Source organism: Hevea brasiliensis, chromosome 5 (assembly GCF_030052815.1).
Source record: "Hevea brasiliensis isolate MT/VB/25A 57/8 chromosome 5, ASM3005281v1, whole genome shotgun sequence".
Classification (NCBI taxonomy): domain Eukaryota; kingdom Viridiplantae; phylum Streptophyta; class Magnoliopsida; order Malpighiales; family Euphorbiaceae; genus Hevea; species Hevea brasiliensis.
Genome location: NC_079497.1, coordinates 75,284,457 through 75,310,524, shown reverse-complemented (window position 1 = coordinate 75,310,524; position 26,068 = coordinate 75,284,457).

Here is a 26,068-nt window from a genome sequence, read left to right as displayed (position 1 = left end):
CCATCCCTAGGCTGCCCAAATTGTAGGGATGAATATACATAAGTTTTATTTTGTTTTTCTTACACTTTTCCAATTATCTCATGCCAATAAACATGAATTAAGTAAAAGAGATAGGAGATTGGACACTAACCTCTTTGAGCAGAATTTATAGGTAACAAAACTTCAATTCTTTCTCTTCTTTTTGCTACAACTAGCTTCTCTAAAATGTGGGAATGATTTTTAGTGAAGTGAGTTTAGGGTTTTGTGGGGAGGAAGCTTAGGAAAATCAAGCTTTAAAAGAGAAAATGGAGAGAGAGCTTCTTGGCTGTGGTGGACGGGAAATGAGGAAGAAGAGTGCAGTTTTTTCATTTCAATTTTATACCCATTTAACTCATTTTAAGTGGTTTATGGACATGTGTCACAATGTGATTGGGTGAGAGTGCTTAGTGACATAACCATGAGGTCAAAATTACAATTTTAATTCATTTTCTTTTCATTTCTTTGCTACTCATTTTGAATTTAATTTTTAGCAATATTTATTCACATTTTGTGTCATAATAATTATTTACTTAACTAGACAAGTCGGCCCAAAATCACCTCTGAATGCGAAATGACCAAAATGCCCTCCATTTGGCTTAACAGACTGAAATTATCTGTACTTATTGAAAAAAAATTTTCAGCATTTACTTGGCATTCTAATGCCATAGGAACCTCAATGACTCTTCTCTAGAGTCCTAAAAATTAATTTATGAATTTTCTCCTAAGTTTAGGGCTTTTAGTTTCGAGGACCGCAATTTCCTACTAGTTTACCCATCACTAGGGCACCGGCACATTTAACTTGGTTGTATTTTATTTCTAAAATTTTTTCTAAATTTTTCTTATTAATATTTGAGTTAATTATGATTCCTCACTTTAGTTTAAATATTTTTCCAGACGTTTTAGCTGTCCGGACTGACACCGGTCACCGAAACAGTAGATTGTACAGAGTTGCTACAAGGAGGGTGTTACAACTCTTCCCCTCTAATTTAAATTTTGTCCTCGAAATTTACCTGACATAAGCAATCGACGAACTGCTACCTCCTTACTTCTACACCATGATATGCAATCTATCTAGGTCCAGAAACACCTAAACCGCGCTCTAATACCAATAAATGTGACAGCCTCACCCGATTACAGTGTAGTCGAGCGAGGTGTGCTACATTCGGTGCCGAAGCACCCTATCTTGTCTTACTTTATTATTTTAATAATTTGATCTCATTATATTTTAATATCAATTATTTTTTACCAGAGAGAAACCAGCAGAGTTTCCCCTATTTTATTATCAGTTGACGTATTTTATTATTCACCTGCTTGAAAGTTTTAATAATATTTTATAATAAAAATATCATTCATGCTCATCATATTGATCTCACATTCAATTCTTTTGATTATCTCAATTTCATATTCATTTCCATGCATTTCCATTCATGCACAATTTATATATATAAATTCTCAAGTTTCATTAATTTACATGATTTATAGACTGATTACATAAATTCATGATTTACATGATCTACAAATTAATTACAGTTTCACAATCTATTTTTCAACATACCATTCATAGTTTACATTATAAATAATAACTAATTATAATGTACAAAATACATAATATGATCTATATGAGTCCTATCTACATACATTGCTAAGGAGGTGACAACCTTGAACACTCTGCAGATCAGAACTTCAAAATCTCTGTTTGGTATTCGCTGGGCTTTAACTTCAGTACATGTGCGAGGAAACAAATCCATCGCGCTAAGCATTACTGCTTAGTGGTGCAATAATATAACAAGTAAAAATAATTGGGGCATATTTTCTATACTCAAGAATTTTACTGGGTTCATATGAAATTTGCCATACAGTATATTTTTCGTCATTTATGTTGCTCTCTAGAATCTCTTTTGTCATAAGTTTACTATAATCATTTATATAATGTACAAATAAATCTAAAATTTATTCTTCTACTTATATTTTTATGAAAGTCACGTTTGTAATGTTATTTAAGTTATAATTCTTCTACTAGTCTTTTTATCACTTCCTTGATACTTTTTAAGTTGTTTACAATCATTTCGTAATATTTAGATTTTTTAGAACTAGTTTAATTTACTTCAGATCATTCTAAGGAACAAATTTTTGGAGCTAATCTAATTTATTTCAGAACTTCTTTTCATTTATTTACTTTCTAGCATTTTTAATTGCTAATATTCATAACTTATTTTAATAAATTAGACTGCCCAAGTAACCTATGACAAGCTGACTAAACTGGATAACGGGTTGTTAGCACCAGACACCGCGACGTCTCGGGCCGTCATACCATGGGACGCAGAACGTTAACCACGTATGCAGTCAGTATGGCTAAAAAGCCATGATAACACATAATCGGGCATTAAGCCATGAATGCAGGCATAAAGCCATGAATATGGGCATAAAGCCATGAATACAGGCATAAAGCCTTTCGCAGTACTGCTAAAATAATACCCTATTGGCATGCCAATCTATCCAATCTGACACACATGTCTAGGTAATACAAGGGCACATAATATCATTAAATATTAATATATTGTGTTTTATGACTTTATTATTTCATGACAAATTTCAATTACAATTTATACATTCATTTGATCATTTATAAGATCACAATTCTAAAAAATGGTTCACATGTACCATTGTATTCAAAACATTTTTCCTTTCTCTCTTTATGGGAACTTAAATCCCAAATGACACTTTTATCTCATTTATACATTCAACAATCCATTCATGTAAAGAACATTTCATACTTCAAGTTGTTTTGCTAATATATTATGAATTCCACTAGTGTTAGGAGTATAAATCTCAACTACCTATTCCAAGTAATCCATGAACATTTCATGGATTCCAAATTTCAAGCCTTAATTTCTTCTACCAATTTAGTTCTTACACTTTGTGTCTTTGTATTACTATTCACCTTACTATTCACTCAAATTGTTGACTTTTTTATACATAATAAATTTATTAAACCTAAGTTTGTGAAGATACCACATTTTGCATTCTAAAGTTGTTGGTATTGGTTGCCAATACCATTTAAAAGCTTAGTGTTACTTATTCACAATTTTTAGATTTCAAGCACTAAGTTTACTGTTCCATTGGTTATTTGTACAGTAGGAATTTGGTAAAATTGTCTTCATGAAAGTTGCTTCTTATTGTGTTTAGATACATTTCTTTTTTTAAATCATTCCATTTGGAGTTTTGTAGCTCATTTTATGGTCATTTTACTATAACTGGCCGGATTGACCTGTACCCAGAATTTCTGGGCAAATTGGTTCTACCAGATTTGGTGACCTAAGTTTGGTTGGCAATTTGACTAGGTTATGGTTAGAATTTGGATTTGTCTTCTTCACGAAAGTTATAGGTCTATGTCTCAGCTATTTTCTGGTAACATTTCAGGTCAATTGGACCTTTTGACATTGAGTTATGACCAAATGAATAAACACTATTCATTTGGTTATTTTGCCCAGGCAGAATGCAAGTCACCCAGATTAGGGCAATTTTTAGGTCAACTTGGTTTGGTTTCTGGGCAGGGTTGCTTCACCAAAGTTCTGCCATTATGTGTCTAGTTTCATATCCAATTGCCTTGCACCAATTGCACCTCTACAACTCCATTTATAGCTGCCTGAACCTGCTGGACTCATGCTCAGTCCTACAGGTTAGCCAAGGCAGCTCACCCACACTCAAATGCCAAGCCTCAACTCACTTCATTTCCTCATCATACACAATAAAATGGTCACTAATTGACCATTACAAGATTAATGAACCATCACATGAGCAAACCCTAATGTTGTTCAAGTGTCCACATTTTCAAGGTTCATTCATGCATCACGCTTGCATTTCACTTACTCTTACATGTTCAATCACTCATCTCATGCTATGGGCAGCTATAAACACTTTACTTCAAGTAAATTCATCGAACCCTAAACATCCCTAGGCTACCCAAATTGTAGGGATGAATATGCATAAGTTTTATTTTATTTTTCTTACACTTTTCCACTTATCTCATGCCAATAAACATGAATTAAGTAAAAGAGAGAGGAGATTGGACACTAACCTCTTTGAGCAGAATTTCTAGGTAACAAAACTTCAATCCTTTCTCTTCTTTTTGCTACAATTAGCTTCTCCAAGATGTGGGAATGATTTTTAGTGAAGTGAGTTTAGGGTTTTGTGGGGAGGAAGCTTAGGAAAATCAAGCTTTAAAAGAGAAAATGGAGAGAGACCTTCTTGGCTATAGTGGATGGGAAATGAGGAAGAAGAGTGCAGTTTTTTCATTTCAATTTTCTGCCCATTTAACTCATTTTATGTGGTTTATGGACATGTGTCACAATGTGATTGGGTGAGAGTGCTTAGTGACATAAGCATGAGGTCAAAATTACAATTTTAATTCATTTTCTTTTCTTTTCTTTGCTACTCATTTTGAATTTAATTTTTAGCAATATTTATTCACATTTTGTGTCATAATAATTATTTACTTAACTGGACAAGTCGGCCAAAAATCACCTCTGAAGGTGAAATGACCAAAATGCCCTCCGTTTGGCTTAACAGACCCAAATTGTCTGTACTAATTGAAAATTTTTTCTAAGCATTTTCTTGGCATTCTAATGCCATAAGAACCTCAATGACTCTTCTCTGGAGTCCTAAAAATTATTTTATGAATTTGCTCCTGGGTTTAGAGCTTCTAGTTGTGAGGATCGCAACATCCCATTGGGTTACCCATTGCTAGGGCATTGACTCATTTAACTTGGTTGTATTTTATTTCTAAAATTTTTTCTAAAATTTTCTTATTAATATTTGAGTTAATTATGGTTCCTCACTTTAGTTTAAATATTTTTTCAGACGTTCTAGCTGTCCGGACCGATATCGTTCACCGAAATAGTAGAATGTGCGGAGTTACTACAAGGAGGGTGTTACATTATGTATCGTCGTCCCTGCAAGCTCTTGGGCAGAGATTCACGCTTCAGTAGAGTTCTTGCGTGAGAGTTCCCAGGAATCGTAGCCGTTACGTATCGCCGTCCCTACTTTGCTCTGATGCCACTAAACACATTTTATCTCAAAATTTCCATTTACAAGGTAAGCAACACAATAATTCTCAAATAAAATTCCTAAAGCCAAAAAAATAAAAAAATATTCATATTACATACTAAATCAAATTTCAATGAGAAATACTTAAATAAGTTTTCCCAAGTCATAAACTCACAATTCATTTCTCCAATTAAATTTTCTAGTAAAAGCAGTGAATATAAAAAGTATTGTGCACAGACCTGATCTGAGTCACCTCTAGGCCTTGACTCAATGTTCCTTATGCTTCTCAATATCCTTTTCAACTGAAACACACAATTTAAAGTGTTTCAGTACTTAGTTAACTTGTTTCTAACGATAAGATCCAATATCTAAATTTTCTTGGTACTATTCCCTTCAATTAATTTCATTAGTCATCCTACAATGTTGACCATTAATACACACTAGGTGAATTAATTTTAATGTTCCCAATTTGTCACATTTTATAGTCTCTAAGTGTTGGTATATGTTACCAATTTCATCTTAAAGCTTATTGCATTTTATTGCCATTTTCTAGATTTCATGGCTAATGTTTACTGTCTATTGGACTAGGCTTCAGTGTAAATTTAACAGATTTCTCTTCATTAAATTGTTTCTCATTGTGTCTTCTTTAATTTCCTTTTTGAATCACTCCATTTGGAGTTGTATAGCTCAAGTTATGGTTAATTAACCATAACTAGGTCAAATCTAAATTTTAGTTTCCTTTTTAGGCATTTTCGATTCTGATTTTACTAATTTATTTGGATTGTTTGTAATCACATTGAGATCTACCATTCTTCATAAGTATTATTGTCCTATGTCTTAGGGACAACCAAAAATTTTGCTTACTATTTTTCAAGTCTTATAGAATTCTTTATAGATAAATTGTTAACTTGGATTCAAAGGTCCTATATTGGCATGGTCCTTAATTAGGTAAATAACTTTGACCTTAGATTCTGACCTTATAAATTTATAATTTGAGGAAGTTGTCTAAAACAATGTTTTAGGTCTCTTTCTTAGCTTTCCAGACTGGTATGGTTCATTTAAATTAGACACTTTTGGTGGGAGACATGCTTATTTGAATTTTTTAGATTTTATGGTCAAATGTGCTAATTCCAGATTTAGTGTGCCAACTTAATCAAGTTAATTGACCTAGTTCTCTTGATTTTTGGGTTTTAGTCAAATTACAAATATTTTAGATCTATGTCTTATTGAAATTTTGAGACTGATTTTATGTCATTTGGAGTTCTATGGACCAAGTTATGGTCATTTTACTAATGCTGGTCAAGTTGCACTTATATTGCAAAGTTTAGGTCATTTTTAGGTCAAAGTCAATTCGGCCAGTTTTTGTAACCCTACTTGTGCAAGCATTTGACTTGGTTCTGGACATTTCTGAGCTTTGGTGTCTTCATAAGAGTTGTATCTCTATGTCTAAGCTTTCCATGGTATAAATTTTAGGTCATTTGGACCTGTTTTGAGTGAGTTATGGCCAAAATACTGATTGCTATGCAAATGGTAAATTTTCAGGGTTGCAATGTTACCAATCCAGATTTGGTCAATTTTGATGTTACTTTATGGACATAATTTAAGTAGGCTTCCAACATGAAAGTTGGCACATTTTGTGCCTAGTTTCACCTCCAATTGGCCTCATACCAATTGGGGTTACAATTTTTCACTTATAGCCCAATTTGCATATTGCCCTTACTAACCTAAATCAGCATTTGAGAATTTACACTTCTAATGTTTACCATTCACATTTCAATTTGGTCAAATAATCAACAACAACTCAATTTGGTAATTTGTCCAGCAACAAGTCAATTTAATGCAATAAAATGTCTAACAATAGTTCAATACAATCAATATCTAGCCACAATTTAATTGATCAAGTATCTAGCAATTTAATCCATGTCCAAGTACAATTCAACTCTCCAAACCTAATTCAATTAATTATACATGAATTTAAGGCCTTCCTAAGCACATCAAGGCTGCCCAATTTACACATATACTTCAAGCTCCCATTTTCAATTCACAACCTCACTTCACATACCCAATTCAAGCTATACCCATGGTAATCAAACTAATTCCCATCAAATACAAGTAAAAATAAGCCACTAACCATGCATTTTCATGGCTGCCAAAAGGTAGCCCCACCAATAATTCAATTAATTCCTTAAATTTTTCAATCAAAATACTCTCCATAACTTCAACACAAACTTTAGTTAAGCGAGGGAAGAAAATAAGCACTTACCTCTTGTTGGAGCTTGTTAAAACCTCATCAATCTTGCTTCAAATTACCATCAAATGCTTCCTTGTGATATGAGGATTAAAGTTAATGAAGTGAGCCTTAGGTTTTGAGTTGAAATTGGTGGAGTTATGGGAGCTTTAAAATTCGGCCATGGAGGAAGACAAATTCGGCTAGGGATAAAATGAGGAAGAAGATGAAGATTATGCTGTCCTCATGTGGTGTTATATGGCCACTAATGCTCCACTAACTTAATTTAACATTAATTTATTCATAAATTTTTATTATCCCAAATTTCCACCCCTTAATTTCCCTTAATCACATTTTATCTTTAATTTCATTTTTCATTAAATTTTCAAAACATAATACCACTTATTTCTCATGGACATTTAGGTCAAAAGCTAACTCTAGGTGTTAAATGATCAAAATGCCCCTCTTCGAATTGCATTTCTAATTTTTCGATAACACCGATTTTTATCGGTTTCTTCAATTTTTTGTTTTTCTTTGTATTAATTCTTTAATTTTCTTTGAGATTTCTAATGTCAATTACACTTCAATAGATGTTTATTTAAGTCTTAAAAAAATTTCCCAGGGTTCCCCGCAGTCTAGGGCTAGTCAACGGTCTACGCCGCAACTTCCCAGTGCGGTCACCCATTGCTACAGTTTTTGGCTCGTTTAACTAAGTTACCTTTCATTGCTATTATTTTTCCTTTATTTTTCTTATATTTTCCTCTATTGTATTTCATTATTTAATATCTCCTCACTAATATTTAAGTACAATTCTAGGCATTCTAGCTGTCCAGACAGACACTGGTCATCGGAACAGTAGAACGCACTACCAAATATAGGGGTGTTACATGTTTGGTACCTTTGGGAAGCACCTAGGACCCCAAATATTGTCCCTCTAGTTTGTCCACAACAAGATGACTAATGGCAGCCCATTGAACAGCTTCTCAAGCCTTGCCAACCAATTAGAAATTAGGAATTTGCCTTTAGAGAGGTTGTAGATGTATATAGGACACTAGAAACAATTTCTAGCAATTTTAATTCAAGAGAATATGGGCAATTCTCTTTGAATTAATGAGAGAAGAAGAACAAGAGAGGAGAGGAGCTTCATGGGCGGTGGCACCTTTGAGAAAAAATCAGAACGTTTTTTATTCTTTCATAACATCACATTATAAAATTAGGTCATCACTTAAAACCCTTGCCACATGTCATCTTCTGATTGCATCTTAATTTTAATTGACCTAATCACATTAAACCAAGTGTCAAAGCTAGATTTAATCTTGACTTTGATTATCATGCATGATTGGAAGACAAATGGCAAGCTTGCATAGTGCCATGTGTCACCATCTCATGGTGCCACATGTCACCCTGTGAAATGACCAAATTACCCTTGTTTTGTAATTTTGAGTTCTCAACACAAAATAATTATTTCTCCTCTTCTAATCAATTTATATCAAATATAAATTAATTAATTAATCTCTATTAATTAATTTCTCATAATTAAATTCATATTTAAACACTTTAAATATAAATTTAACTTACATGATATGTCACACCTTATCCCTCTGTAAGGCATAACATGATCCCGTAGAATACCTAATGAACTACCGAACTTCACTTACCGATAATTCATTAAGTACACTACAAGAGATTTTAAAATAATTTTCTTATATTTTGGAAGTGGTGAGCGTTTTGGTAGGAATTAAAATCATTTATTCAAAGCTTAAAAACTAGTAAAAATTTTTGTCCATTTTTATTTTTCTACAAATTTTATAAAAATTTCGGCAGAGTGCCGTCTGTATTTTGAGAAAACAGTTCTTCAACTACTTGAGAAAAACACTTCCAACAAATTTTTCACAACTCTCAACCTCCAAATAATCTCAAGTCAAAACAATTCAATTCATTCCACAATTTAACCAAAAATTTATTAACTTAAAATATTTCATAACTTCATTCACAGTGCATATAGTAAGAAATTCACAAATACAAATCTTAATTTACAAAAAGAAAATCCAAAAATAATATCATTACAATTTATTATACAACTGCTCAACTTGACATTGATACATAAAACATTACAATATTTACATCATTTAACTACAAGGGTATAAATAAATACTCGTACAAAAGTGATCAGTGAAGTCCACTATCTCAGTAGTAGCTCACTCTGCTGTTTTCTCCTTGCCCTTATCTGTGACAGCAAAATAAGCTATCGCTGAGTATAAAAATACTCAGTGGTGCACAATAAAATTTGAAATGCAGTAAATAAAATATTCATTGACAAAACACAATTTAAATATTGCACAATTACATTTCACAAATTATCAAAAATCATTATAGCACAATTTTGGTCAAACAATTTAATAAACATAGTATTGCCAATTCATACACAACTTAAGCCATGACACAAAATTTCTGATCAATGCTATGTTGTACACCACGACAAAGCAATCCACAACCCCACTAATCGAAATCAATGAGAGAGGTGGCTAGCTAGCTAATGAGTACTCATCCGATCTATAACCTCAACTGGTAACCCAGAGAGGGAGGAAAATAATCGATCTCAACCCCATAATTGGTGGAGGAATAATAAGGCACTGTCATGCTAAGTGTGAATCAAAAATCCATTTCAAACATTTTATTCAATATTGCATACAAAAGTCAAATCAATTTCTAAAGTTACAATTTCATCACAAAGTGGCAACACAAAAGTTCTTAAACTCATAATGCGTACTAAATCAATTTTTCAAGGATAAAATGCTTAAATAGGGTTTATTGTGCACAAACCTGACGTGAGTCGCCTCTAGGCCTTGACTCAGTCTCTCAGACTTTCCAAGTCTTTTTCAGCTGAAACACAAAATTTATAGTGTCTCAGTATCTTTACTTCATAACAATTCCAATAACTAATTCCAATATGTTTAAACTTATATTCTTGCAAATTTCATGTTGAGGTTACTATTCATGGTACTATTCAAGTCAATTTGTTGACTTTCTAAGGCTTAATAGGTATGGGAACTCCAACTTCACCCACATACCACATTTTGGTTACCAAACTTGCTGGTTTTGGTCATTTTCTCAAAATTTAGGTCTTTTAGGCAAAATTGCAAATTTTCAGTTTTAGTGTCTTAGGTTGCAATGTTCCATTGGTTATTTTTCTGTTAGAATTTGGCAAAAGTTTCTTCATAGAAAATGTTCCCTATTGTCTTAACTTTATTCTCCTTTTTAAATCACTCCAATTGGAGTTTTTTAGCTCAAGTTATAGCTATTTGAATCATGGTTGCCGGATTGGACTTAACCCAGATTTCTGGGCAAATTCTGGTTCTAGCAGTTTTAGGTCACCAAATTTGGGTGGTTAAATGACTTGGTTAGGAGCAAAATTTGGGTTTGTGTTCTTCATGAAAGTTTTAGTTCTATATCTCAACTATCCAATGATAAAATTTCAGGTCATTTAGACCTACTTAGCCCAAGTTATGGCTAAATGAACAAACACTATTCATTTAGTCATTTTTTGTATTGGTCAGACTGCAAAAATCCGGATTTGGTTAATTTGTCCACTAGGTTTTGGTCACTTTTTAGGCATGATTCCTGAATGAAAATTGTGTCGTTTTGTGCCTATTTTCATTCCCAATTGGTCTTATACCAATTAGACTTATAAATTTTCAGTTTCGATCCCTCAAAGGGACCATGGTCCTGCTGCTTGCAGCATGACCTTAAACTATCCGAATTTGCATTTGGTTCCAACATTTCTAACATACTCCAATTGGTCAAAAATGACCATTTCTCACCTCAAACCAAGTCCAACACACCATTTAACACATTATCACAATTTTGCCTTCCAAACCCTAGGTGCCAAACCCTAATTCACCAATTTGTTACACTTAATTAATTCTAAGCATAAAAACATTACTTCCACATTCATACAAACTTACCTACACTTTTAATTAAATCAAAACATATGTATACACCCATCAAACCCTAGCTGGTCAAATTTACTTCTAGTCCTCCAACACTTATTTTTATTTCATTTTAAGTTTATTTTCAAGTTCATTCAATCATAAACACTAGAATCAAACCAAAAAAATTCAAGTTGGATCACTAACCTTAGTGCAGAATTTTAATCTTCAATTCTCATCACTTTCTTGGTTTTAATGGCATCCAAGCTTCATATCAAGGTCCACTTGCAAGGTTTGCTTAAGGGGGTTAGGGAATTTGTGGCTGAATTTAGGGTTTATGAGAGCTTGAGGTGAGCTCCCATGGTAGTTTCAAGAAAGAAAAATGAGAGAGAGAGAGAGCTAAGGGAGAGGAATGGCAAAATGGAAGAATGAAGACATTTGCTATTTTTTTTTCTTTAATAAATTAATCCCTTATGTAAAACCATAATTATCCAATTTTTTTTAATTATAGTATTTATTGCATCATGCGTGATGTCATGCATGATGTCACCTGTAACACCCTCCTGGTAGCAACTCCGTACAGTCTACTGTTCCGGTGACCGGTGTCGGTCCGGACAGCTAGAACGTCCGAAAAAATTTTTAAACTAAAGCGAGAAACCATAAATAACTCAAATATTGATAAGAAAAATTTAGTAAAAATTTTAGAAATAAAATGCAACTAAGTCAAATGAGCCGGTGCCCAAGCGAAGGGTAACCAGAGGGAAGTTGCGGTTCTCGCAACGAGGAGCCCTAGACCCGGGGGAAAAATTTTAAAATAATTTTTGGGACTCCAGAGAAGGGTTATTGAGGTTCCTATGGCATTAGAATGCCAAGAAAATACCTAGAAAAATTTTTCAATCGGTACAGACAATTTTGACCCGTTAAGCCAAACAGAGGGCATTTTGGTCATTTCGCCTTCAGAGGTGATTTTTGGCCGACTTGTCCAGTTAAGTAAATAATTAATATGACATAAAATATGAATAAACATTACTAAAAATGAAATTGGAAATGAGTAGTGGATAAAAGAAAAGGAAAATGAAATAAAAAGCAATTTATGACATCTTGATGATGTCATTTAAAAGCCATAACCAATCACAATTAAGTAACCATTTGACTAATTAATAAAAGAGATAAATAAAGACCAAGGAAGACCAAAAACAAGCAGCCATCTTCTTCTTCAAAACGTGATCCTCTCCTCCATAACCCTCCATGGAAGTTTTCTTTAATTACTTCCATTTTCCCATGAATTTGCACTATAAAACCCTAAGTCCCTTCACTAAAAGCTTGTCTCTACCTCTTGGGAAGTGTTTGGCAGCCTAGAAAGTGAAGGAAAGTGAAGTTTTAGCTTGGAGAAATCTGCCCTACAAGAGGTTAAAGTGAGGTTAGTGCCTACTTATATATATACTTCTTTGATTCCATGTTAGAAGCTTGAAAAAAGTGAGAAATTGTAAATTAAATGAATAAAAGTTAAGTGTATGCATCCCTTGAATTTTCAGCAGCCCTAGGAAGGAATGAGTTTGATTGTATTAATGGACTTAGAGTGAATTGGAGATTATGTTTAAAGTGTATACATATATATATATAAAGAATGAAAGAGTTAACTAAAGAAATTGTGAAAACCATGACTTTGAGCTAGGGTTTAGGAGTGAAAATTTGACTTTGCTTATGAAATTGTTAAAGAACATTCTAATGGTCAATTAGTGACCATTTGAGGTAAGTTGACCATAATTAGGAGTGAATTATTACATGGGAAAGTGGAATGGGCAGGCTGAACAATGAGTGCAGCAGGGTGGCTGAGATTTCAGTCCACTTGGACTGCCATATCTTTGGCTGTGTAGGTTCAATTGGTGTTTAGCCAATTGGACATGAAACTAGGCTTATAATGGCACATTTTTGCTGAAGAAACCATGCCCAAAAGACCAAAGAAAGAGGACCAAAAGTTTGCCCCAATCCGGATACCCTGCAACAGCACCTGCAGAAATGACCAAATAAATAGTAACTGTTCATTTGGCCATAACTCACTGTAGAGTTGGTCAATTGACCTGAAATTTTTACAAAAACAAGATATGATATAGACAAACAACTTTCATGAAGAACATTACCCCAAATTATGCCATTAACCCATTCAAATTATTGAACAAAGTTGAGTTATCAAACCTGCAACTCTGCAGATTTACATTTGAACAGTAATGTTTGGATGGCTATAACTCTCTCTAGAAAACTCAGATTTAGGCGATTCTTGAACCGATGGAAACCTAAGGCATGGTAGAACATTTCAAATGAAGAAAGTTGGACCAAATTATGAACTTAACGTGGTCAAATTACTGACCAAAGTTGGACCAAAATCTGCCAAAACCCAAAATTTCAGCAGGAACAGTACCCGTGAATAGTAAACTTATTTTGGCCATAACTTGAGCTACAAAACTCCAAATTGAGTGATTCAAAAAAATAAATTCAACTATACAGAATAAGGAACAACTTTCATGTTTACCATTTCCTCAAATTCCCACTGTAACAGTGCTTAATGGAATAGTAAAGTTAAGCTTAAAAAACCAAAAATTTTGTTTCCCTTGGTTTAAGCCTAGAAATGGTAATGGTGATCACTTCCAACAAGTTTTAAATGAAAAATGTGGTATGTTTGAAGTGCTAAAGTCAATGTACCTACTTTCTATGCAAAAGTCAACTTTCTTGTTGACTAATGAAATGAATAGTGACACCAAAAGTTGAAATTCAAAGATTGAAGAATTTTAAAGTATCAAATGCCCTAGTATACCTAACAAGATTGGTTTGGATAGTTTGGCATGCCAATAGGGTATTGTTTTAGCAGTACTGCGAAAGGCTTTATGCCCGTATTCATGGCTTTTATGCCCGTATTCATGGCTTTTATGCCCGATTATGTGATATCATGGCTTTTTAGCCATACTGACTGCATACGTGGTAGACGTTCTGCGTCCCATGGTATGACGGCCCGAGGCACCGCGGTGTCCAGTGCCAACGACCCGTTATCTAGTCCAGTCGTCCAGTATAGGTTACTTTGGCATGGAAAAGTATAACTGTGATTGAACTGATTATTAAAGAAAATAGGAAAATTAAGTATCAGGAATGATTACCAAAAATACAAAGAAGCTCAAGATCATGAAGAGAATAATTAACGAAATGCATGAAGTTAATATCATAAAACATGAATAGCCCTCGACTAAACAATAAGTTAGTAATTATTCATTTCTTATGAACACAATAGCAAGAAAATTATTATTTTTATTTGCATATTATATTTTCTTGTATTATTGGCACCACTAAGCTTTATGCTTAGCGGCCGCTTTGCAACGCGTAGGTAATCAAGATTTGGACAGAGGCCCAGTAGACCACGATTCGTAAGGCGGTTCACGATTACGCATAGTATCCGTGTCACCTCAACTTCTGCAGTGCATTGGTAGGACACTAGGTGTCATTTTGGCATTCTGTAATAAATTTTGATTTTCTCATATGTAATGAAACTTATGTAATGTATTTTGATTTTCATGTAAATAATGCAAATTTGTGTTTGTAAATGGAAAAGTGAATATTGATCTGTAACTAGTACATGATTATCAAATGAGGTGAATGATTGAGAAATGAATGTGAACTGAAAAATATTGAGATTTTGATAAATGGAGTTGAGATGAATGAATAAGAATATAGGCAGTGTTTTTCATAGGTTCCGAAGAACGGTTTTCTCCATTTTTAGCCGGTACTCTGCCGGATTTTCTTTAAAATTTTCGGAACCTTAAATAAATAATACTTTTGATAAATGGCTTAAATATATTATATTTCACAAGTTATATTCAAAAGGAAGAATAAAAATGAATTAAGATAAAATAGAGTGCTTGGCACACTGAGTGGCATAACTTGCACGGCTACACTGTAGTCGGGTAAGGGGTGTCACATCACCACTTTCCATTTTTTCTTTTTCTTTTATTTATTTATTTTTTTCTATTAGTTCTTTAATTTAATTTTCGATTCCAAAATTTTCTTTTCTCCGATTTTATTTGACAGTTAGGTTAGGACTCAGCTCCCAGGGTCAATTGACCAAATTGCCCCTCGTCGATTCAACACGGTTTGCAAATAATTCAATATTTCTTCTGACTCTCTAACCTAATTATTTGATTGACTTAACAATTCTATTTCGTGATTTTCTCTTTTCCACTGTGTTCGTAATGGTCCTAAGGACTACAGCGTCACATTTTATGATTCGAATTTTGAGTTTAAATTGACTTCGCAATCCTTCCCGAGAAGGTCACCCATCGCTGTGACTCTCAGCTCATTTAACTTCTTATATTCTGTTTTTCTTATTTATACTTAACTAATTGGCAATTACTAATTATTTGTGTTCATAGCTTATCTAGTTATCTTAAGTGTGGTTCTAATCCCCTTAATTATCCGGACCGACATCGGTCACCGGAATAGCAAAATATATCGGGCTATGCAAATAGGGGTATTATAATTCTACCCCCCTTAAAGTAAATTTCGTCTCGATATTTTACCTGGTATCAATCTCTAAATAGCTGTGGGTACTGTCTCCTCATGTCCTCCTCTCATTCCCAAGTAGCTTCTTGGCCCGAATGATGGTTCCACAGCACTTTTACTAACAGAATTTGCTTGTTCCGTAGCTACTTCACCTCCTAAGCCAGAATCTCTATGGGTTCTTCCTCATATGTGAGGTCTGGATTCACTTCAATTTCCTCTACCGGTAGTACATGAGATGGGTCTGATCGATACCTCCTCAACATAGACACATGGAAGACATTATGTGTATTTTCTAACTCTGGCGGTAGTGCCAACCGATATGCTAAAGGACCCACTCTTTCTAGAACTTCATATGACCCAATGAAACGAGGACTCAATTTCCCCTTTCTGCCGAATCTCATAATCCTCTTCCAAGGGAAAACCTTGAGGAATACTTTGTCACCCACTGCATATTCAATATCCCTTCTCTTCAGATCAACATAGGACTTCTGATGGTATGATGAGCCTTGAGTCGATCTCTAATCATCCTGATCTTTTCCTCAGTCTACTGAATAATTTCTGGTCCAATCATCTTTCTTTCACCTATGTCATCCCAACACAATGGGGTTTTACATTTTCTGCCATACAAGGCTTCATATGGCGGCATTCTAATGCTTGATTGGTAGCTGTTGTTATAAGCAAACTCAATCAAAGGCAAGTGTGTGTCCCAACTGCCCTCAAACTCAATCACACAAGCCCGTAGCATGTCCTCTAATATCTGAATTACCCTCTCAGATTGGCCATCTGTCTGTGGGTGGAATGTCGTGCTGAAGTTCAGTCTAGTTCCTAGGGCTCTTTGAAGACTACCCCAAATCTAGAAGTGAACCTAGGATCTCTATCAGATACGATGGATACTGGCACTCGATGCAGTCTCACAATCTCATCAATGTACAACTTAGCCAATCTTTCTAAACTGTAGTCTATTTGAACTGGCAGAAAATGAGCAGACTTGGTTAGTCTATCAATAATGACCCATACTGCATCATGACTCTTCTGTGTCCTTGGAAGTCTCATCACAAAATCCATTGTTATTCTCTCCCATTTCCATTATAGTGCTGGTAGTGGATGTAATAACCCAGTTGGTACTTGATGCTCTTCCTTCACTTGCTGACAAGTTAGGCATTTGGAAACAAACTCTGCCACATCTCTCTTCGTACCCATCCACTAGAAATGCTCCTTTAGCCCTCCATACATTTTTGTACCACCAGGGTGCATGGCAAAAGGAGACTCACGTGCTTCCTTTAAAATGATCTGCCTCAAATCAACATCATTAGGAACACACATTCTGCCCTGGTGTAGCAATAGACCATCATCTCTTATTGAGAATTCTGGTTTCTTGCCCTGCTGGACTTCTTCCAATAGCCTCTGATACTTCTGATCATTCTGAGCAGCCATTCTGATCTGATCAATCAACACTGGTTGTACATGCCATGCAACTACTGTCTGCCCCTCATCATTAATCTCTAAGCTGGCATGTAATAATCTCAACTCATGTACCATGGACAAAGGAGTAACCCATAGACTTACCATAATCTTGCGACTTAAGGTGTCAGCCATAACATTAGCTTTCCCTAGCTGATAGTCTATCAGACAATCATAGTCTTTTATCAACTCTAACCATCTCCTCTGTCTCAAATTCAACTCTTTCTGGGTGCCCAAATACTTCAAACTCTTATGATCTATGCAGATGTAGCACTTCTCCCCATACAAACAGTGTATCCAGATCTTAAGAGCAAATACTATAGCTGCAAGCTCCAAGTCAAGTGTCGGATAATTCCTCTCATGCAGTTTTAGCTGGCGTGATGCATAGGCAATGACATTTCGATCTTGCATCAACACACAACCTAACCCATTGTGAGAAGCATCGCTGTAAACTGTGTATTTTTTACCCAGAGTAGGTAAAGTCAGGACTGGAGCTTCAGTCAAACATCTCTTCAATTCATCAAAACTCGGCCAGTATTTATCCGTCCACTGAAATTTCACATCTTTTCAAAGCAGCTTGGTCAATGGAGATGCCAACATGGAGAATCCCTTCACAAATCAACGGTAGTATCCAGCTAAACCCAGAAAACTGTGAATCTCTATGATATTTTGTAACACTCCTATTTGTATAGCCTGGTATATTTCACTGTTCCGGTGATCGAAGTCGGTCCAGACAATTAAGGGGATTAGAACCATACTTAAGACAACTAGAGAAGCCATAAATACAAATAATTAGTAATGTTCAATTAGTTAAGTATAAACAAGAAAAACAGAACATAAGAGGTTAAACGAGCCGAGAGTCACAGCGATGGGTGACCTTCTTGGGAACGACTGCGAAGTCACTTTAAACTCAAATTTCGAACCGTAAAATGTGACGCTGCAGTCCTTAGGACCATTATGAACACAGTGGAAAAGAGAAAATCACGAAAAAGAACTGTTAAGCCAGTCAAATAATTAGGTCAGGGAGCCGGAAGAAATATTGGATTATTTGCAAACCGGGATGAACAGGCAATGGGCAATTTGGTCAATTGACCCTGAGAGCTGACTCCTAGCCTAACTGTCAAATAAAATCGGAGAAAAGAAAAATTTGGGATCAAGAATTAAATTAAAGAGCTAATAGAAAAATATATGAAACAGAAAAAGAAAAAATTTTTGAAAGAGTGAAAAAGCTTATTACATCATGCATGACTTCATGCTTGATGCAATAAACTTAATAATTAAAATTTTAAATTTTAGGATAATTTTGTCTTACTAAATATTAAAAAAAAATACATAAAAGAAAAAGAGAAAAAAAAAGAAAATTAAATAATGACATCACCAAATGACATAAGATATGACATCAAAATTAATTTTAATTTAATTAACCAATTTGACTAAGTCAAATTTTGCATAAATACACATTAAATGAGAAAAAATAAAATAAAATAAAAAGAGATCCATCTTCTTCTTCCCGTAGCTCTCTTTCTCTCTTTCTCCCAAAGCTCTCTCACCCTTAAAACCTCTATGAACGCTCATCTTTGAGCTTGAAAAACCAAAAATCTCACCATAGAAAATTTCTCTACCATGGTTAAAGCTTGTTTTGGCAACTAGAAGAGGTGATTGAAGCATAAGGAAAGAAGAAAGGAAGAGGTTTGAAGGGAAAAAAAATTCTGCACTAAGGTTAGTAAACTAAATTTGATTTTCTAGTTGAATTAGTTGTGTTTATAGCTTAATTAACTTAGAAATAAACTTAAAATGGAAAGAAATTAATTGTTAGAGGACTAGATGGAAATTCTGGCAGTTAGGGTTTGTGATGAAAAGCATGTGTTTTGATTGAATTTCTTATATTAGGCAAGCTTATGTGAATGTGGTAATGAGATTGAAATGTTTAGATTTGGTTAAATGCAAAAAAATTGTGAACTAGGGTTTTGGGACTTAGGGTTTATGAACAAAAAATGTGAGAAATGAGTAAATAATGTCTTTGACCTATTATGAAGTGAAAAATGGTCATTTGTGACCAAATGAGTTGTGTTGGAATGGTTGGAATTAAAGTTAAATTCGGAGGGAGTGTGGTCATGCTGCTGGCAGCATGACCAAGTCAACTTTGAAGGACCAAAAATGAAATTTTACAAGTCCAATTGATATGGCACCAATTGGGCATGAAAATAGACATAAAATGACACAATTTTCATTTAGGAACCATGCCCAAAAAGTGACCTAAACCTAGTGAACAAATTGACCAAAGTTGGATAAGTGCAGTCTGCCACTGTACAAACTGACCAAATGAACAGTGTTTGTTCATTTGGTCATAACTCAAGCTAGGTAGGTCCAAATGGCTTGAAATTTTAGCAGTGGTTAGATGAGATATAGACCTAAAACTTTCATGAAGAACACAAACCCAAATTCTGCCAGAAACCAAGTCATTTGGCCACCCCAATTTGGTGACTCATCTGCCAGCACCAAAATTTGCCTAGAAAATCTGGGTTGTTTCCAATCCGGCAGCTATGGTTCAAATGGCCATAACTTGAGCTACAAAACTCTAATTGGGGTGATCCAAAAATTAGAATAAACTTAAGACAATAAGGAACATTTTCTATGAAGAAGGGTTTGCCAAATTCTAACAGTAGATTGACCAATAGAACAGTGCAACTAGGAGCACCAAAACTGAAAATTTAACAATTTTGCTTGAAGGACTTAGGCTTTGAGAAAATGACCGAAACCAACAAATTTAATGACCAAAATGTAGTATGTGGGTGAAGTTGGAGTTCCCATACTTATTAAGCTTTAAAAAGTCAACAATTTGACTTGAATAGTATAGTAAATAGTAACCCAAAACACAAAAAGTTCGAGAACGTCGAAATTAGCACATTAAAGCTAGGTAAAAATGAAGTGAAATTTATTTTTGGATTTATGCTAAGTTATGGTACTGAAACACTGTGAAATTATGTGTTTCAGCTGAAAAAGACTTGGAAACTCGAAGAGACTGAGTCAAGGCCTAAAGGCGACTCACGTCAGGTTTGTGCACAATAATTCTTGTTTAAATATTTTATTCGCAAAAATTTGACTTCTGTGATTAATTATGTACTATGTTGCCATTTTATAATCGCAAATATGACTTTGGAAATTGATTAGATTTTTCATAAATTATTTGAATAAATTGTTTTGAATTGATTTTATGTTCACACTTAGCATGACAGTATCACATTATTCCTCCTTCATTTATGGGGTTGAGATGTTTATTTTCCTCCCTCTCTGGCTTGCCAGTTGAGGTTGAGATCAGATGAGTACTCATTAGCTAGCTAGCCACCTCCCTCATTGATTTCGATTAATGGGGTTGAGATTGCTTTATCGTGGTGTACAACACGGCATTGATCGGAAATTTTGTGTCATGGCTTAAGTGGTGTATGATTTTCTCAACACTGTGTTTAATAAATTATTTGGCTAAATGGTGTTATTATGAGCTTTGATATTTGTGAAATGTGATTGGGAAGTATTCAAATTGTGTTTCATCAATGAACGATTTATGTATTACATTTTAAATTTTTATTGTGCACCACTGAGTATTTTATACTCAGCGATAGCTTATTTTGCTATCGCAGATAAGAGCAAGGAGAAAGCAGCATAGTGAGCTGCTATTAAATCGAGGACTACTCTGGTCTTTTTGTACGGGTATTATTTTATACCCTTGTAATTAATTTTGATGTAAATATAGAAATGTTGTATGTATCAATGTAGTTGAGTAGTTGTAAATAAATTGTAATAATATTATTTTGGATTTCCTTCTGTAAATTTAATATTTGTATATATGAATTTCATGTTTTATGCCTTGTGAATGAAGTATTAAATATTTTGAGATGATGAATTTTGATTTGTATTGTGGAATTACTTTGAAGTTATTTGAATTGAGTTGATTGAGATTTATTGGAGGTTGGGAGTTGTGAAAAATTTTTGGAAGTGTTTTTCGCAGGTATTTGAAGAACTATTTTCTCTAATTACAAACGGAACTCTGTCAAAATTTTTATAAAATTTGCGGAAAAATTAAAATGGACTAAAATTTTTACTAGTATTTAAACTTTGAATAAATGGTTTTTAATTCCTACCAAAATGCTCACCACGTTCAAAATCTAAGAAAATTGTTTTAAAATCCCTTGTAGGGCACTTAATGAGTTATCGGTAGGCGAAGTTCGGTAGTTCATTAAGTATTCTACGGGATCATGTTATGCCTTACAGAGGGGTAAGGTGTGACATGTTTTAGTGGTATCAGAGCATGGTTTTTGAATAATTTTTTACTATGTGTATGAACATTTTATTGATAAGTACAACTGCTCAAGTGTCTTTAATTGATACATATGACATATTTACATCATGAATATGTCACACCCTACCCCTCTGTAAGGCATAACATGATCCCGTAGTATACCTAATGAATTACCAACTCCGTCTACTGATAACCCATTAAATACACTACAAGGGATTTTAAAAACTTTTCTTACTTATTTTACAGTGGTGAGCACTATTTACAGGTATTAAAAACTTTTGTGAACTGAAGTAAACCAGCTAACTCCTTTGGAGTATTTGGAATTTCTGTAAAAATTTTAGCAGAGTGCCATCTATATTTTGGATAAAACAGTTCTTCAGAAAACCTGTAAAAAAGCACTTCAATATATTTTCAAGTCTCAACTTCAACATTTTTCTCAAGTTAAATTCACAGTAATTTTTCAAAGACTGAGATAAAGAAATATAATACAATTTTTACAAGCCAAAATAACTCATAATTATTTTACAACTTCAATGTACAATTTTTATTTACAACTGCTCAAAACCAACAATAATATGTACATACAGTGAACATACATTATATTACAAAATACAAAATATTGGTATACTCATTATACCCGGTAGTCTTTCGCTGGAGGTACTAGTAGCCTAGTCTGCTGCCCCATCTGTCTGTCTACCTGCGACAGCAATAAAAAAGCTATCGCTGAGACAATGTCTCAGTAGTGCACAACATTAACCAAATACAATTTAAATCACAATTCATAAGTCATGTAAATAGTGGATACTTAAAACCATAGTTAATTTCAAGACAATAATTGTCAGACCAGAATTTAAACTCCATTTCTCAATATCACAATAAATTTCAATAAGTCAGATCATGGTTGAATTCAAAAGACAGTATATGCCAATGAGAGTTTAAATCCATTTCACAATCTCACAATACATATCAATAAATCACACACAGCTTAATCATGATCCATAGTTCAATTTGTCCCAAAACCCAATGGCTAATGAGGTATTCAATTCATCCCAAAAGTCGATGACTAATGAGGAATAACATAGCTAGCTAGCAAAAATATGAGTACTCATCCAATTCATCCTCAACAGGCACACACCTCAACACTTCAGCCAGAGAGGGAATTCAATTCGTCCCACTAGACAAGCTAATGAGGAATACAATCAATATGCATGATAGCTGTGGTTTCAAACCATTTCCAATGCTTTTAAATCAATAAGTATCCATCAATGTCATTCAAACAATTTCTCACAGTTTCAAATCATTTACAATGCTTTTCAAGTAATAAATATCCATTCAAATACATTTCCACAATTTAAAACAATAATATGCAAATAGTCATAATTTATTTCAATTGAAAATAATTCAAAAGAAATAGCTGTTGTGCACAAACCTCTGATAATAGTCTCCTGGTCTGGACTCAGTGTTTCCTTCCCTTTTCCTGAGTCTTTGGTAACTGAGAAACACAATTTGAAGTGTTTCAATACTAAATTAAACTGTCTCTAACGATAATGTTCGATAAGTAATTCACTGAAGGCTATTATTTGCTCAATCACCTAATATACCGACCCTCGATGCGTTTTAGGTAAATTAGGTTTTAGTGTCATTAATATGTCACATTCGATACGGTTTTAGGGTTGGTACGTTTTACCAAACTCATTTCCTTGTTTAGTGCATTTTAATGCAACTTGCTGGATTCCGGGATACTAGTTTGACCTAGCCGGACGACCTAGTTCCCTCGGCTTTCAGGTTTCGGTCAAAACTACAAACTTGTAGATCTATGTCTTATGGAATGCGGGGCAACATTTTAGGTCATTCTGAGTTAAGTAGACCAAGTTATGGTCATTATACTATTGCTGGTCAAATGGCATCAAATTAGGTCAATTTTAGGTCAATTTGGTCAACTTTGGTTCGGCCAGTTTTTGGACCCGAACTTGTGCAAGCTTTTTGACTTACTTCTGGTCATTTCTGGGCTTTGGTGTCTTCATAAGACTTGTAGGTATGGGTCTTAAATATTCATGGTTAAAATTTCAGGTCAATGGGACCTGTTTTGAGTGAGTTATGGCCTAAAAACTCACTGCTGCCCAATTGGTCATTTTTCGGGTCCTAATTGTACCTAATCCGAATTGGTCATTTTCTTAGGTCACCTTGCAAGCAGAATTTTGGTATGGTTTCTCAATGAAAGTTGGTACATTTTGTGCCTAGTTCCACCTCCATTTGGTCTCATACCAATTGAGGTTACGCATTTAAAGTTATAGGCTAAAATGTACACTGCCCTTAGTTACCTTGCTTAACACACATCAATTACACACTTACATTGCAATATGTTTACTTCCCTACCAAATCTGTTTTGGTACATTACCAAAACCATACTCCACTTCACTTTAAAGTCACTTTGGGCAGATTACAATTATCCTCAACACACCAAAAATAACTCTAATTCCCAAAGTCCAAATACAATTACACATACACATAAACATTACTAGTTTTTACATACACTTTACACAACAATTTCATATACATATCCATCAATCCTTAATGCTACAATTCTGCCTATATCTTCATGAACACATACACTTATCCAAGAGTTCCAAGGCTGCTGAAAATCTTCCTCAATACCCAAATGTCCTACAATTCATCAATTTCCATTCCAAGTGCAAAATCACCATATACATGTGAAATAATTCACTAGGATATTAAATCACCATGATCAATATCATTTCTCATCAATTATATGTATAATAAATCATTAAATACATGACTCCATGGCTGTCCAAAATGGACATTTCAATAACTCTTCAAACTTGCAAATTTTCTTCACAAATCCAACACCCATAACATGTACACAAGGTTTAACAAAGCAAAGTTCAAAAATGTAAACTTACCTTATGGTTGGAACTTGCCAAAACTTGATTAAACTTCTCAAATTTGGTATCAAGCTCTTCCTTATGATGTGTAGACAAACTTTCATGAAGGAACCTAAGTGATTGGAGTTGAAATGGAAGGATGGATCAAGCTTATCCAAAAACGTCCATGGAGTTCTCCCTAGCTTTCCATTTCGGCATGGTGAAGAAAGTTTGGAGAAGATGATGAGCAGATGGTGTAGTGAACTTACACCTGCCCCATTTAGTGTTTAATTAATCCCAAGTGGTCCACTCACCAAATTTAAATCATATTATATGTTAATTGTTCATTTATCCCACATTAACCCATGATTTTAGCTATTTACTTTAGGTACCATCAAATTAATTTTTCATTTCAGTTCTAAGTGTAATATTATTTATTTTTAATGGACATTTAGGTCAAAAGACAATTCGGGATGTCAAATGACCACAATGCCCCTGTTCGGGTTGCATTCCCGATTTTTCGGTAACACCGGATTTTCTCTGTTTTTCGATTTCTCACTTTTCTTTGTACTAATTATTTAATTTTTCTTTGATCTTTCTAATGATATTTATTCTTCTATAAGGGTCTATTTAAGTCCTAAAAATGTTTTCCAGGGTTCCCCGTAGTCCAGGGCTAGTCAACGGTCCACGCCGTGACTTCCCGGTGCGGTCACCCATCGCTAGGGTTCTCGGCTCGCTTAACTTGGTTACCTTTCTTTGCTATTATTTTTCCTTTATTTTTCTTGTATTTTATTTTCTTGTATTTCATTATTTTATGTCTCCTCACTCATTATTAAAGTGTAGTTCTAGGCATCCTAGCTGTCCGTACAACACTGGTCACCGGAGCAGCAGAACGCACTACCGAACTTAGGGGTGTTACAATTCTCCCCCCCTTAAAAAAATTTCGTCTCGAAATTTTTACCTGGCATTAGTCTCTGAACATCTATGGGTGCTGTCTCCTCATATCCTCTTCACGTTCCCAAGTAGCTTCCTGGCCTGAATGATGGTTCCACAGCACTTTAACCAGGTGTATCTGTTTGTTCCTCAGCTGCTTCACCTCATATGCCAGAATTTTTATGGGTTCTTCCTCATATGAGAGGTATGGATTTACCTCAATCTCTTCAACTGATAGTACATGAGATGGGTCAGATCTGTACCTCCTTAACATGGACACATGGAAGACACTGTGTATCCTTGCTAACTCTGGAGGTAATGCCAACCGGTATGCCAAAGGACCCACTCTTTCCAGAACCTCATATGGTCCGATGAAACGAGGACTCAGTTTCCCCTTTCTGCCAAATCTCATAATCCTCTTCCAAGGAGAAACTTTGAGGAATACTTTATCACCCACTGCATACTCAATATCTCTTCTTTTCAGATCAACATAGGACTTCTGACGGTCTGATGCAGCTTTGAGTCTATCTCTAATCAATCTAATATTTTCCTTTGTCTGCTGGACAATTTCTGGCCCAATCATCTTCCTTTCACCTACCTCATCCCAACATAAAGGAGTTCTGCACTTCCTGCCATACAATGCTTCATATGCAGGCATCCCAATGCTTGATTGGTAGCTGTTGTTATAAGCAAACTCAATCAAAGGCAAGTGTGTATCCCAACTACCTTC